The sequence below is a fragment of the Hermetia illucens genome, chromosome 1 (genome assembly GCF_905115235.1).
Source record: "Hermetia illucens chromosome 1, iHerIll2.2.curated.20191125, whole genome shotgun sequence".
Lineage (NCBI taxonomy): Eukaryota > Metazoa > Arthropoda > Insecta > Diptera > Stratiomyidae > Hermetia > Hermetia illucens.
Genome location: NC_051849.1, coordinates 114,226,416 through 114,241,429, shown reverse-complemented (window position 1 = coordinate 114,241,429; position 15,014 = coordinate 114,226,416).

Here is a 15,014-nt window from a genome sequence, read left to right as displayed (position 1 = left end):
AGAAGCGACTCCAACAAACCATAGCCCACCGAGTTACTTATTAACAGAAAGGATTCCGATTGGAACGAGATCATCAAACAACTCTCATTTCAATATGCTCAAAAGCCCCTGCCTTCGGATAGGATAAGCAGCCATCACATCCACCATTACGCACTTGGATATAGCCTGGCCAACTTGGCGATCCTTCTTATCCTTTGGGCAGCCAAAGAAAAATCGACGATCTAAAGCAAAACCCCGCCTCGCTAAACGAAGAGTCGTAAAGGAGGATTAATTTTCTTTTGACCTAAGACAGTTCAAAGAAAGAAAGGATGTCTAATAATCCATCATTCATTATTATAACATATACATTTTCATTCACATTCATTTCAAACAAAACAGATTCCATTCTCATAATGATCATGTAACATTCACTTCAACGAGCACGTATCATCTTATTCGCCGCGAAACGTCACTTAATCGCTACAATAAACATTTAGACTAGATAGACTGAGAATTCTCACACAAGTCATGAGACACCACCAGACAAATGTAAAAACATGGCAACGATTCTGAAATGATTCCCAAGGTGTCAGCAAATAGTTGTAAATTTCTTTTGTATAAATTAAGTTGTCCGGAGAATAAAATCAGCAGTATTATTCCACACGTTGCGACTTTAGCGCTAGACGAAACGCCGGCTGGCAAGGAATAAATCGACTTCCTTAACATCCCTCTAGCGTGTAAGTTGTTCTGTATTTCAATAATGAACAATGCTATCGGGCTAAAAAAATTATTACGCATGCTCAAGATATGAATAAGCATATGATAAAAAAAATCATATTTGTACCTTTATCCAGTTCTTCACAAAAAAGCGAAAAAGCAGCCTTCACACGGGATGATCCCCTAACTTCAGTATTGTGAAAATATGTTACTTTATTTTGCCACTGGAGACAAATATATGGCCCTAAATTTTTTCTAAAGGTATGACGAACATTCGTCTTCGAGAGTATATTTGAAAAAAAGTACCATACATGCTCGGTCAACCAACCAATACCTCTAAAATTATTTCTTTCTTTAGTTGCGTAGTATACTTAAACTGCATTATTATTTTAGGTTTAGGTTAGCCCTCTGACAGCTATTTATCTTCCACCTAGCCTTCTGACAATATTTGTCCTGTATTTGTGGTTCTTTGCTGCATATCTGTGCAATAATTTAGCCGTACAAATGAGTTTTCACGAAAATTTGGCAGCTTTGGCGTACCGCCACATCTTTGTCTTCTAGTAGGCCTTCTAACTGTCCGACTGTTGCTTCACCGACAACAATCCAAACATTTTCAGGTAAAATCTTTTGTGCCACGAGTCATGTAGATTTTATGTAGCCAACTCTTAGACTATACCTACTTCTAAAAGATTGTCCCGGTAAATTTTTACCCTACAATTATCAGATCCAGAAATGACGAATGTCCACCACGGTTGATAGCTTGGTGAATTTTTAAATCCTTGGCCAACCAACCAACTTTTATATTCAAATTAAATAACAGAGTGCGATCAGATTCGTATAAACAAATAAGTTAAGGTCATATGAGGATTTAACGCCTGGTCAGATCCCATCAGCTACCAGATTTTTATGTCTTCTACTTGACAAATTTACTAAAGTTTAGGAGATTCACTATGACCTAGGATGAGTTTATTTGCTTCTTCATTGAATACCTTATCTAACAGCAGCAGTAGCAAAATAATAAATACTTTTCAAGTCATTTCACAAAAAAATGTCAGCTTCTCCCGCTCACTTATTATTTCTCAAAGTACTGGATATGATGGTAACAGAAGAAAAACTTGAAGATTTCCACAACTTTGACGACACATCAGAAAAGGTTATGAACTTTTCAAAGATGATGATAATATATATGTACAACGAGTTGAAGATATTGTATATTGAACAGACATCTTTTCAGTTTGAACCAATTTAATAATCGTTTGTTTCAGCGTAAATTTTCAGAAATATTGAAACGTCTTCTAGGGCTTCTTATAGCAGAAGTCGCAATATTATAAAGGAGGAAATCTGCTGCCGAGGATACTATGGTAAGATGAAAAGAAAGGTCTATTCAGGCAAGAGCGCTATTTTCATTCATTTTTTAATCAGTGCTTCAACCGCTGTTTCAAAGGCTGGATGGCACCATCTTCACACTTGACCAGTTTTGGAAACTTCAACCTAACTGTGGTAGATACGATATTACACAACTTCAAGATGCGTACAGCTAAACGGCATATGTAATGATGTAATGTACCTAATGCTTTTCGCTGAAGTGACTTGCTGTTACTTTATTAACAATGGAATGGAATATGCGCCACTTTCCCAACTTTCGTTAGCAAAACCATCCTTCTTGCCCCCTTTCAATGACAATGATAAGTAAAGGTTTTTAGGTAAATATGTCCTTTATGGTGCTTTTATACTAGGCGAAATGCAGAAGGCACTGGAATCATCTTTATGAAAGCTCTTATAATCCTCCTAACTAATTTTACCGTACCCTCCCCACTAGTGCTAGTGCAGCAAAAACTGATAATGAGTGTCTTTTTCGATCTGTTTTTGTCCCTAAATGAATGTCAGTCAGGCCAATCTGCTAAACCTCATATGTAAACAGTTTCACTATCTTTGATTATCGTTTTCAGAAATTCTCACATTCTAGTTTGAAATAGAATTTCCAGCAACCCTAAATAACCGAACAGCCCCTTTATTGACTTAAATTTTACAAAGTTTCTGATTTCTTCCAGTGGGAATGATTTAATAAATTTTCGATGGGAAATAATGTTGATACATTTGTTCGCCTTGTCCAAAAGGATAAATTAGGGCTATTCTGTGTCTGAAAAGTATAACGCATAATCGATTACAAATAACAAAGCGTTGGGTTCAATGGGAGTAAAATGAAATTGGAATCAACCCAAAAATACGATTCTAGTCAGTCAGGCTTAAGGGAACTTTTCATACTTAGAGCGCAATTAGTAGATTCTTTCTGAAAATGTAATTCCTAGGAAATGAAATAACATATAAACTAAAGGTACGACTCGCTACTTTAGGACTGCGCCACGGAAGCCAACTTTATTTTTTATAAACTTTCCAAAATGAAGTTCTAAAAAGTATAGTAGGCGCTTCCTGTCCTGGGTGAGGTCATCAAAGAGCATACAATTAAACACAGTCAGGGATTATCATCCCTTGAAAATAGTGGGGTAAAAAAAATTATCAGATGTTGTCAGTCTGACGAGATCATTGAAAATAGCTAACCCGAATGACTTACTATCATAAAAAGCAAACTTTCTAAGGACTGAAACTTTTGAGGAACAACTAGCTCCACAACAAAGCCAACCAAGGTGTGGGGATTGACCACAGGGTATTTCACCTATAAATGCAAAGTTGAAATATGCAAAGGAAGCTGTTAGATGGGGAAATCTCAGTCGTAACTTGTCCCAGATCTTGTTTGCCATGATAATCGGCTAATCTGTGCAAATTCGACTTGCTGTGGAAATCCGTGATGCAATGCATATGAAACAACGTTTTCAGAAGAAATTTAGTCGTCCAAATCGATCCATGACGATATCGACATCATGGGAAGAACCACCCGAAACGTACAAACTGCCTTTATCCAGATCGAGCAGGCGGCGCGAGATCTTGGGCTGCACATCAATGAAGGCAAGACAAAATATATGCTGGCAACGTCAGCACCGAAGACGAATCAACCAACAACATCAAACCGCACTGGTCAAACATAAAAACGAAGAAAAATAAGGATAGGAGAATCCAACTTTGAGACCGTTGACAATTTCTCCTATATAGGGTCGAAAATCACAACCGATAACAACTACGATGATGAAATCCGCGCACGGTTGTTGTCAGCCAACAGAGCCTATTTCAGCTTACAAAAACTGTTCCGCTCGAAACGTCTCACCATAGGGTCAAAGCTCTTACTGTACAAGACTATGATCTCAGTCCTCATGTATTCCTCGGAAACTGGGGTTCTTAGCAAGAAAAATTGCGAACTCTTGACCGCGTTCGAGAGAAGAATCCTCGGGAGAATTTTTGGCCCTCTACATGAGGATGGACGATTCCGTAGCCTACACAATGACGAAATCTATGAGCGATACCATGACCGTCCGGTTGTGGATAAAATCCGGCTCAATAGGTTACGGTGGGCGGGTCACTTAATCCGTATGAATGAAGATGATCCCACCCGGAAAGTCTATAAGGGCAATATCTATTGTAGAAAAAGAAGACGAGACAGACCCTGCCTAAGATGGAGCGATGGCGTAGGTCAGGACGCCAGACAGCTTTTAGGGATATCGAATTGGTGGACCTCGGCGCAAAACCGGGATGTCTGGAGTTCCTTATTAAGGCAGGCCTAGACCGGATACCGGTTGTTGCGCCGTTGATGATGATGAAATCGATTCAAAGTTATAACCTTACCAAAAAGGTCAATCAACGAGAGATATTTCCCACATCTGACGAGCTTTGGCGTGAATTCTTTCTCTTCCCATATTTATATTATATATCCCACTCCCCATCTGGTCCTCTTATTGTTAATATTAAATTTACAGATTTTATTTCTAAGTCTCTATCCCTTTCCTTTCTATCCCTTCTCTTCCGATACACTTTTGGTTACTCTTCTGAGCGATTCCAGTGTCTAATTTTTCATCGAAAATATTGATGTTATAGCTGTAGTTGTTCCAGTAGCCATCCAAACGTCTTTCTATCTCTCTTCTTCAAATCTACCGCCCAATATCGCCCCTATCGAAAATTCTCGAAACGCAGATAAAAACTGCTTCCTTGCCTACTTGATTTACAATTAACCAGCATAAATTGCAAGCGAGGTCCTTAAGTGTTGCAAATTGGATACAATTTATTCATGTTCTTCTGGCATCCGCAGCATCTATGAATGGAAAAGATATGTCCATAACATCTATTCCGACACTTCCACTTTTACCACTTTTTTTCCATCGGCCAAATTCCACTTCTCAATAAACTTCAGTCACATGGTTTTATTTATACGGTTCTCCCCTAACGGCTGCTTTCGCCTCACGTGTTTCTCTCCCAGGCCGTTTCTAAAGTTTTGTGTGAGATGTAACTTCATTAAACTCGTTTCAATGTCTATCTGTCCGACTGCCCGCCTGTCCGTTGGTCTATTTGTTTGTTTTAAGGTTTTATGTAAAACAAAACCTTATTAAAATTGGTTTGCTGTCTGTCACACACATTTTTGTCGGAAACTGCTATACCGATTGACACCAAATTTGGTGGAAAGGTGGGAATTGTGAACGCTCATTCATGCAGTTACATCATTCTAGATCGAATTCCCCATACATCCAAAAGGCGGGTGTACATTTTTTTGCACGTCATGTGGGGTATCAAATAGAAGATCTCGATGAGTACTCTCTGAAGCCAGCCTTAGTTTTGATATTTGTTGGAAAGGTGGAGAGTGTAGGAAACCCAACAGGAAAATCTGGAAAAAAAATCAAGAAGCTGTAACCATATGGTGTCTAGGCTCCGAAATTCCCTCTATGTACCCTCTATATACTCTACTATAATTTTTAGTAATTGACTGCAAAACCCCCTTAATTTCATCCCGGAATCATGTAATTTTGCAGCAATATAGCATAGACCATGATTCGACTAAGTTTGGTGGAAATCGCATTATTACTAACAAAGTTATATTAGGTCAATTTCGCCGCTTCAGTGCAAATTCAAGACTTTGAATGTCAACATCCTGCAAAAGTGGTATTTTCACGTAATGTCTGCATATATTACGTATTAGGTACTAATAGGACAAATGTCCGCTCAAATGTTTTTATTAAAGCCTTTCATACCTGAAGCGCCCAGCTTCCGGTTTTCCGACTTGTTTTTGGAGAGGTGGAAATCACAGCAACCTGTGGGATTTTTACCCAATAAAGGCATCCAAACATCATCCCTGCCCCGTGAAACCACCATAAAATATTACATCACTGGTTTTCGCAGATTGCTCTGGATAGATGTGATCAATGAATTGATCGCATCCCCATCCTCTTGACGTGCTAGTATTCCCCACTCTAGATTTTCTTAGCTTCATCATGTCTTCCACAAATCTTGGACTGTAGAAGACTACGTCCTCTTGTCCTCCGGTCGGTTTAAACCTGTTCAGCTACAAGCAATATTCTCCGTGCCCCGTGAGAAACTAGGTAAGACTATAATTAATCTCACCTTGCTATCTCTCCAACCACTCCTTAATGACAGAGATAAGCCTGGAAGTTCTCACGCCGCTTTTCGAGGGTTCCAACGCTCTTGTCATCTACGTGCCAATCTCTCCCTTGCAGCATTCTTTGCCTGCTATAAAAAAGGGATAGGCTCCACATTGTATATAATCATCATCTCATCTACCAAGGTATCACTCGGCATCATTCCCTAGATGACAAATCCTGCACCATCTGAGACAATCCTAAAAGTAGAGCACACCGTTAGGGCTGTCCTTCTGTAGACTGAACTCAGTTTGTTATCGTTAAATAAGACCTGCAATATCTTTCCCCAAGCTGGGGCTGCATAGAGTAATATCAAGCCCACCACCCTAACTACCTAGAAGTATGCGTGGCCTTCCCACATTCAACATCATCCTTGCCAAAGCCATACTTGCGATAGATGCTTTGTCGTCAACATACTGCACGTGTTGCGTATAGCTGACCTTCACGTCTATCATCACTTCCAAGTATTTGATTGTCAGCTTGAAAGCGATGATGTAATCCCCAATTTGAATGCGTTCCGTTTTTGCTCCGCAAATGACAACCCTTGACAGAACTGATTGTTTCGCATGAGGATAATTCAGGATCTTGTAAATGCTTCGCAGCTACAACTAGTGGTATGTCGTCAGCATAACCCACCACCCAGACATCCTCCGGAACCGGGAAATTAAGCACTGCGTTGAATAAAAAATAGCTTCGAGATATGCGAGAATACCGATCTTCGCCAGGTATTTCCGTATTTGGTTCCAATTGTCCGATTTCAATGCATTTGTCACGTCCAGGATCACCACCTCGCAATATTTGCTGCTACTGCCCTTTGAACGAATTGCATTTTCGGCCAAGCCAGTAATCGATTTGCTGTCGAAGTAGTATCAATTTCAGCCGCTTCAATGCTGCTCCGAGACATTCAAATTAATCAATTCAAATTAATTTTTTCACTAGATATAATCGTGTAGGGTATCAAATGAAAGGTCTCGATTAGTACTTTCTGCAACTGATATTAATTTTGGCGTGAACTGCAAAGTGTACTAATAAGGAGTCAAAATGTACCCACTTAAAGTGGGACAGGACTCATTTTCGGAAACTACCCAACCCGAAAATCCAAAAAAAGTCAGGGCAGTGCGCTTGGATGAAAGCTAGTCTTCAAAATATGTCCCATTCCGATATCTGCTCAAATAAACTTACTAATAGTGCATTACCAGCATTTAGAAATTTACTGAAAAACCCCCCTTAAATTTGTCGTAGGACTACTCGCACCAGCATAGAGGACCATATTTCGCATGCACATGCCAAATTTCATGGAAATCTGCCCATTAAAGCTAAAGTCATAGCAATTCAAACTTAGCAATTTCGCGCGAATTTACTGCTTCCAAAGCCATGCAAATAAGATGCTGACGTCATAATTAACGGGAAAGTCGCATTTATGAAAAATCTACTTATCTGCAGCCCTTTTTAAGGTTTTGTGTAAAACACTTATATGAAATCTAATGTTCGAGAGATGTCCCATTCCGGTATCTACTCAAATAAATTTACTAATAGTATATTATCAACTTTTAGAAATTGACTAAAAAACTCCCCTTAGGTTCATCTTAGGTGTACTAAATTTTGCATCGACATAGAGGACAGCCTCGTGCATACACATGCCAAGTTTCATGAAAATCCCTGTTAGTGTCAAAAGTTATAGCAGTTCAAACTTATCAATTTCATGCGAATTAACAGCATCCTAAGCCATACATAGAAGATGCTGACTTAAAATTCCATTCAAGAAGAATCTAATTCTCCCTAGCCCTTTTTAAGGTTACTCCGCGGGACTGCCATTTCGGTATTACATCGCGGGGCAGGATCAGTTATGAACTACGGCTTCTGTCGTTATTTGTCACTTTCCTCCGAAGCTCCTCCCTCCTCAGCAGATTGTGAATCGCCTTCATTAATTTTTCCACCGCCCTGCAAGATGTTTCAGAGGCTAGCATGTAGTCCACGATATTCTGGGGTGTCAACCGTGCCTCGGCGTCAATTTCCGCCTCCGCTCTGTGTGCAGCGAACCGCGGGCAGTTAAAAACAGCATGCTCCACATCTTCCGGAATCATCACGCATGTTGGGCAATACGGGGAGTCGTCACGCCCGAAGCGATAAAGGTATGCATGGTACCCTCCGTGTCCGCTTAGGAATTGAGTTAGGTGATAACTAACCTCACCGTGTCTTCGCTTGTTCCATTTAGAGACATCTGGAATAATCCTGTGTGTCCTTTAGGTGAATTATCCCACCTTTTCTGCCATTCCAAAATAAAATCACTTCGTGCCAATTGCCGACGATTGGTATAAGACTCACCGATTGCATATGATGGGTCATACAGGCGTCGATCCTCATTCGCCAAGATGTCGATGGGGATCATGCCGGCTATCACACAAGCTGATTCATCTGAAGTTGTACGATAAGCGCATGACGTACGTAATGCGCTCAATCGGTATTGGGCCGCGTTTTTTCTTCTGTTTGCTTCCACCTTCAAAGACGATGCCCAGACTGGAGCTGCATAAAGCAAGATGGAGCTAACAACTCTCGAGATCAACGAGACGGCTTTGCCTAGCACCACCGATATTTGGCAACATTCTTGCCAACAATGTAGCCACTCCGGAAGCCTTGGTTGCTAAATTTTCAAGATGAGACTTGAATTTCAGTCTTTCGTCAACCATAACTCCTAGGTATTTAAGCGTTGGCTGAGACTGTATTATGTGTTCTCCAATCCTGATCTTTATCGACGTTCCTTCGCTTTGTAATCAAAACTACCTCGGTTTTATGCTCCGCGAGTGTCAGACCAGCTTCCTCTAGCCAAGACCTGATTTCAAAAATTGCCTCGTTTGTGAGTACCTCGATCTCATCAATGTCTTGTGCGACGATAGTTACTCCGATATCGTCTGCGAAGCCAATGATTGTCACTCCTTTGGGTAGTTGCAACTTTAGAATTCCGTCATGCATTATTATCCACAGGAGAGGACCGAGGACTGATCCTTGTGGAACCCCGCAGGTTGTAGTATACGTTTTAGGTCCATCGTCCGAATCGTAACACAATATTCTCTCTCGGAGAAATTCCATGACTATGTGCACCAGATATTTAGGAGCGCCCAATTTGGTTAAAGCCGCAATTATTTTGTTCCATTTTGCCGTATTAAAGGCATTCTTCACATCGAGAGTAACTACCGCGCAAGATTTATTGGCTTTCATTGCTTTTTCCGCAATTTCCGTCACCGTGCTGATGGCATTGACAGTAGATCTTGCCTTTTGGAATCCGAACTGCCTGTTTGAGAGACCACCCTCCCTTTCTGTGATTGGTACAAGCCTATTGAAGATGACCCGTTCGAAAAGTTTGCCGATGCCTTTTAGCAGGCATATAGGTCTATAGACGAAGGATCACCCAAAGGTTTATTTGGCTTCGGGATTAGCACAAGCTTCTGTTTCCGCCACTCTTCCGGGAAGGTGGCACGTGGTAAATGTTTCAGAGAAACACCTTGGAACTGTCTTGAAGGCCACTGTCAGTGCTTTATTCGGAATGCCGTCTAAACCTGGGGCTTTATTTTCGGCAATCTTCTTCGCGGCTTCCAGGACTTCTTTCGTGGTTACCTCGGGAATTTCACCGGGATCTACCTGGACAGTGGGTAGGTTCGACTCACTTGAAACGTATGCGAAGAGAGTGTTAATGATTTCCCGCAGCAAATCAGAGTTGGTGATCGGCGGTGAGCGCTTTCCCTTGATTGTTGCCATAACTGCCTTGTATGCACCTCCCCATGGGTCGAAGTCCGCTTCCTTGCATAATCTCTTGAAGTGTTCAGTTTTACTTCTAAAGATGGCTGCTTGCAATGCTTTCCTCGCCTTTTTATATTGGTTGTGCAACTCTTCAGAATCAGACCGGTTTCTGCTACATTGGCTGTGTCTTCTGGCTTTAAGGCAAACTTTACGAAGTTCTTCGATTTCGGTATTCCACCAGAAGTTCGTTTTTTGAGTACCGTGCGACAAGGCATGGAAGCGTCACAAGCTTTTTGTAACTTTTCAAGGACCTGCGCCACCTTTTCTCGTGCATTTCCCACCGGCATCGCTTCCTGCAGAAGAATTTCCACGAACATTTCTTCATCAAGTTTTTTGGAGGTCCAACCCGATATTGCAGTGTTCTTAATTCGCTTTGCTCCTGTCGCACGCTCCATCTGGAAGATGATAGCCTGATGGTCACTATGCGTATATTCCTGTCCTGTCTGTCTGTCTGTCTGTCGGTCTGTCTGTCGGTCTGTCTGTCTGTGCCTCTGTCACTCTGTCTGTCTGTCACACCCGATTTATTCGGAAACGGCTGGACCGATTGTCACGAAAATTGGTAAGAGTATGTGATCTTCCGTTCCCTTTACATGCAGTAAGTGGCGCCATTTTGTGTTAAGTTTAGGGGGCGCTCCCCATACAGGTGAAAGGAGGCTGCAACATTTTTTTTCGCAGAATGTAGCCATATGGGATATCAAATGAAAGGTCTCAATTAGTACTTTTTGAAACTAGTTCAATATTTGATATTGGGTGAAATATAGGGGAGTAAGGCCTCAAAATATAACCCCCAAAAAATGTAACAGGTCTCGTTCACAGAACCTATCCAACCGAAAAATCTGAAAAAATCACAGTAGTGCATCTCTATGAAATCTAGACCTCAAAATATATCCGGTTCCGATATCTGCAGAAATAGAGTTAATAATATTATATTTCCACATTTTAAAAATTTACCTGGCACCCCCCTTATGTTCATTGCAAAAGTACAAAATTTAGCATAGATATAATGAAGAATATGGTGCACAATTCGGTCAAGTTTGAAGAAAATACCACCATTATTGACAAAGTTATAGGGGTTGAAGCTTTACAATTTTTTGTGAATTTCGTGCACTCTAAAACCTGCATGACGTCATCATCCCATATCAATTCGTCAATACAACAACGAAGTTAGTTCGTATGAATTGGGTAGAAAAGGATTATTTTGTTTTAGTTAAGGATTATTTTGTTTTAGTTTTTTAGTCATTTGTATATGAATATCAATTATTCCAACGAGACATGCGTGTATGTAGGTATATAGTATATCCGTGCTAATGGACTTTGCGGGTAGTGCCTAATTCAGATAGATATAAGACGTAAATCGGAAATATGGGTACGATAAATTTAGATACGTGCATATATGTGTACAGTATTCGGTAATAGGCAGTTTGTTTGTTTAGGGTGAGCGTGATATCTATAGCTGTAATATGTACGTGTGTCTCGTAGTTTGGAAAAATATGAAGGAGTATGTTGGATTTGTAGCTATATACGGATAGAAAATGTGTTGAAATTTCTTAGATAAGATGAACACTAAACCTTTATACCCGAAGCGCGAGCTTCCGATTTGTTTATATTTGATGTTGGTTATTTATATTTGATGTTGGTTAAATTCTTGGCATTTACTAATAATATTAAACGCAGAGTGTGAACCGTATGAGGTTGACTATTTCAATACAGTGCTTTCCATCAAATGACTTTATTTAAATTACTTTCTAAAAAGTAGGGGCCAATAGAATTTTTAACTATGTGACACGGAACTGTCCGGCTCATTGCTCCTCACATCTTTTCCTTTTTCTTCAGCCTTCAGTTCACAAGCGGGGTCGCCTCGTCGTGATCGGTTTCGTCATTTTATTTTATCAAATGCCTGATCAGGATGTAATCGCGAGACCTTTGAATCCCCATCCAGCGTATCAAGCCACCATTGTTTGGGTCGGCTTTTTGGTTGCTTACCATTGACTTCGATGTTCTGACCAATACCGGTTGTTGAATTCTCGTTAGCGTGAATTACGTGACCACACCATCAAAAACGCCTCTCTTGCAGTTTTTCCACGATCGGTGCAAACCCATATCGATCTCGGATATTCTCATTTCAGACGTAATCAAAATGTGTCACGCCACCAGTGTAATGCAACATCTTCGTCCCCATTACCGCAAGACGCCGTTCATTGTCCTTTATAGTCGCCAACACTCAGAACCATAGAGAGCGGCAAACGGACGACATTGCAGTAAATTTTAGATTTGGAACGTGCGCTGATACGTTGATCACAAAGAACACCAGTTGGGGAATGCCACTTCATCCAGGTTGCGATAATGTGTGAAACAATTTCTTCACGCAGTTCTCCATTGGCGGATAGCATTGACTCGAGATATTTAAATCGCTGAGTTCTGGCAACGGCAGTAATCTGCCCCTCCAGATATTTAAATCGCTGAGTTCTGGCAATGGCGGTAACCTGCCCAGAACTGAGCGATTTAAATATCTCGGGTCAATGCTATAAGCCAATGGAGAACTACGTTATGCTCCTCACATAGGGAAACACAAAACCTTTTATACCTGAAGCGTCAAGCTTCCGGTTTCCCGACTTGTTTATATTTGATGTTGGTTAAATTGTTGGCATTTGCTAATAATGTTAAACTCAGAGTGTGAAGCGTAGGTTGACCACTATCAACACAGGGCTTTCCATCAAATGATTTAATTAAATCGTTTTCTAGAAAATAGAGGGCAATGGAATTTTTAGCTATGTGACACGGAGCTGTCGTGTACGCGTCGCTCCTCACATCTTTTTCGTTTTCTTCAGCCTTCAGGTTCACAAGCGGGGTCGGCTCGTCGATGATCGGTTTCGTCATTTTATTTTATCAAATACCTGATCCAGGATGTAATCGCGAGATCTTTAAATCCCCATCCAGCGTATCAAGCCACCATTGTTTTGGTCGGCTTTTTGGTTGCTTACCATTGACTTTCGATGTTCTGACCAATACTGGTTGTTGAATTCTCGTTAGCGTGAATTACTGTGACCACACCATCGAAAACTGCCTCTCTTGTAAGTTTTTCCACGATCGGTGCAAACCCGTATCGATCGCGGATATTCTCACTTCAGACGTAATCCAAAGCGTATCACGCCAGCAGTGCACTGCAACATCTTCGTCCCCATTACCGTAAGACGCCGTTCATTGTCCTTTATAGTCGGCCATTACTCAGAACTATAGATGAGCGGCAGACGGACGACATTGCAGTAAATTTTAGATTTGGAACGTGCGCTGATATGTCGATCACAAAGAACACCAGTTGTGGAATGCAACTTCATCCAGGTTGCGTTAATATGTGAAGGAATTTCATTACGCAGTTCTCCATTGGCTAATAGGATTGACTTGAGATATTTAAATCCCTGAGGGCTGGCAGTGGCAGTAACCTGCCCCTGGAGATCTTTAAATCACTCAGTGCTGGCAATGGCAGTAACCTGCCCAGAACTGAGCGATTTAAATATTATATCTTGGGTCAATGCTATAAGCCAATGGAGAACTACGTTATGCTCCTCACATAGGGAAACACAAAGCTTTTATACCTGAAGCGTCAAGCTTCCGGTTTCCCGACTTGTTTGTGTCAGTTGTAGATTAAATTCTTCACATTTCCTAATAATATTAAACTCAGAGTGTGAAAACTCTACCATGCTATTCACATAGTATGTCGGTCCCAAGCCGAAGTAAAGGAGGAGGGTCTCAGGCAATGTACTCTGTGCGATCCTCAGTAAATCAAAAATAAAATGCTGAGATCAGGGAAAGAGATAAATAGAATATTTTTGGAGTTATTCCACTATGCTAAATCCTACCGGATCTCTCTTGGTGGCAGGTCCCGCGACAGGCCGACCAAGAAAATGCATACAATACCGTTACTAATAAGAGGATCGGATTGAATCACAAGCCTCGGAGAAATGCTAGGGCGTCCACCTTCAGTCGACGCGGCAGGACGGGCCCCGGTCCTGTTGAGAAATGGCCAAGGGTTCTCGACGTCCCGCGAATTAAGCCACCGATAAAACAGCGTGACGAACGCACTGGCCCGCGGCGCATTCAATGGTGGCGATTTGGTGAGAAGAAAGAAGAAACGATGCTCACTCACACGATTACCGACCTATTACGAATGTGGAAGAATCGTGGAACCAAATGAAAGACACAATCCACAAAGCGGCCTCTGCAATCCCTCGTATTCTTCACAATCGTATTCGCGAAATCGTTGAAATAACCGTGAATCATGCCGGATTTGTCAAAAACTGCGGAACGTCTGACGTAATGCACGCTGCTCGGTTACTCATGGAGAAACACCGTGACAAGCATCGCCCTCTTTACGATGCATTCTTGGATCTAGAGAAAGCGTTTGACTGTATGCCATATGAACTCATCTGGTATGCTTTACGACAACACTTAGTGCCAGGGTGCATCAAAACCGCTTCGTGTCTCTGTTGATGTTAATCAAGGATTCTCCTTTTTGCACTCCCCTTTGTTTTTGTTATGGACACCGTCACACGGGACATCCAACGTCCAGCGCCCTATACGCTGCTTTATGTCGATGATGTTTGCCTAGCGTCACATAGCAATAATGGGCAACTTGTCCAAAAATGGAATGATCGCCTAATGCAACACGGTCTCAGATTGAATCTAAACAAAACTGAATTTTTGACGACCGATCCTTAGGAAACAAGCAAAATCACTGTCAGCGGCATTGATCTGCCCAAATGAGCGATTTAAATACCTCGAGTCAACGCTATCAGCCAATAGGAAAACTGCGTTATGTAATTCCTTCACGCATTAACGCAACCTGGATGAAGCGAATCTTTGTGGTCGACATATCAGCGAACGTCTCAAATCTAAAAATTTACAGCAATGTCGCCTGTCCTGTCGCCCCCTATGGTTGTTCACTGACTATAAAAGACAATGAACGGCGTCTGGCGGTAATGGTGATGAAGA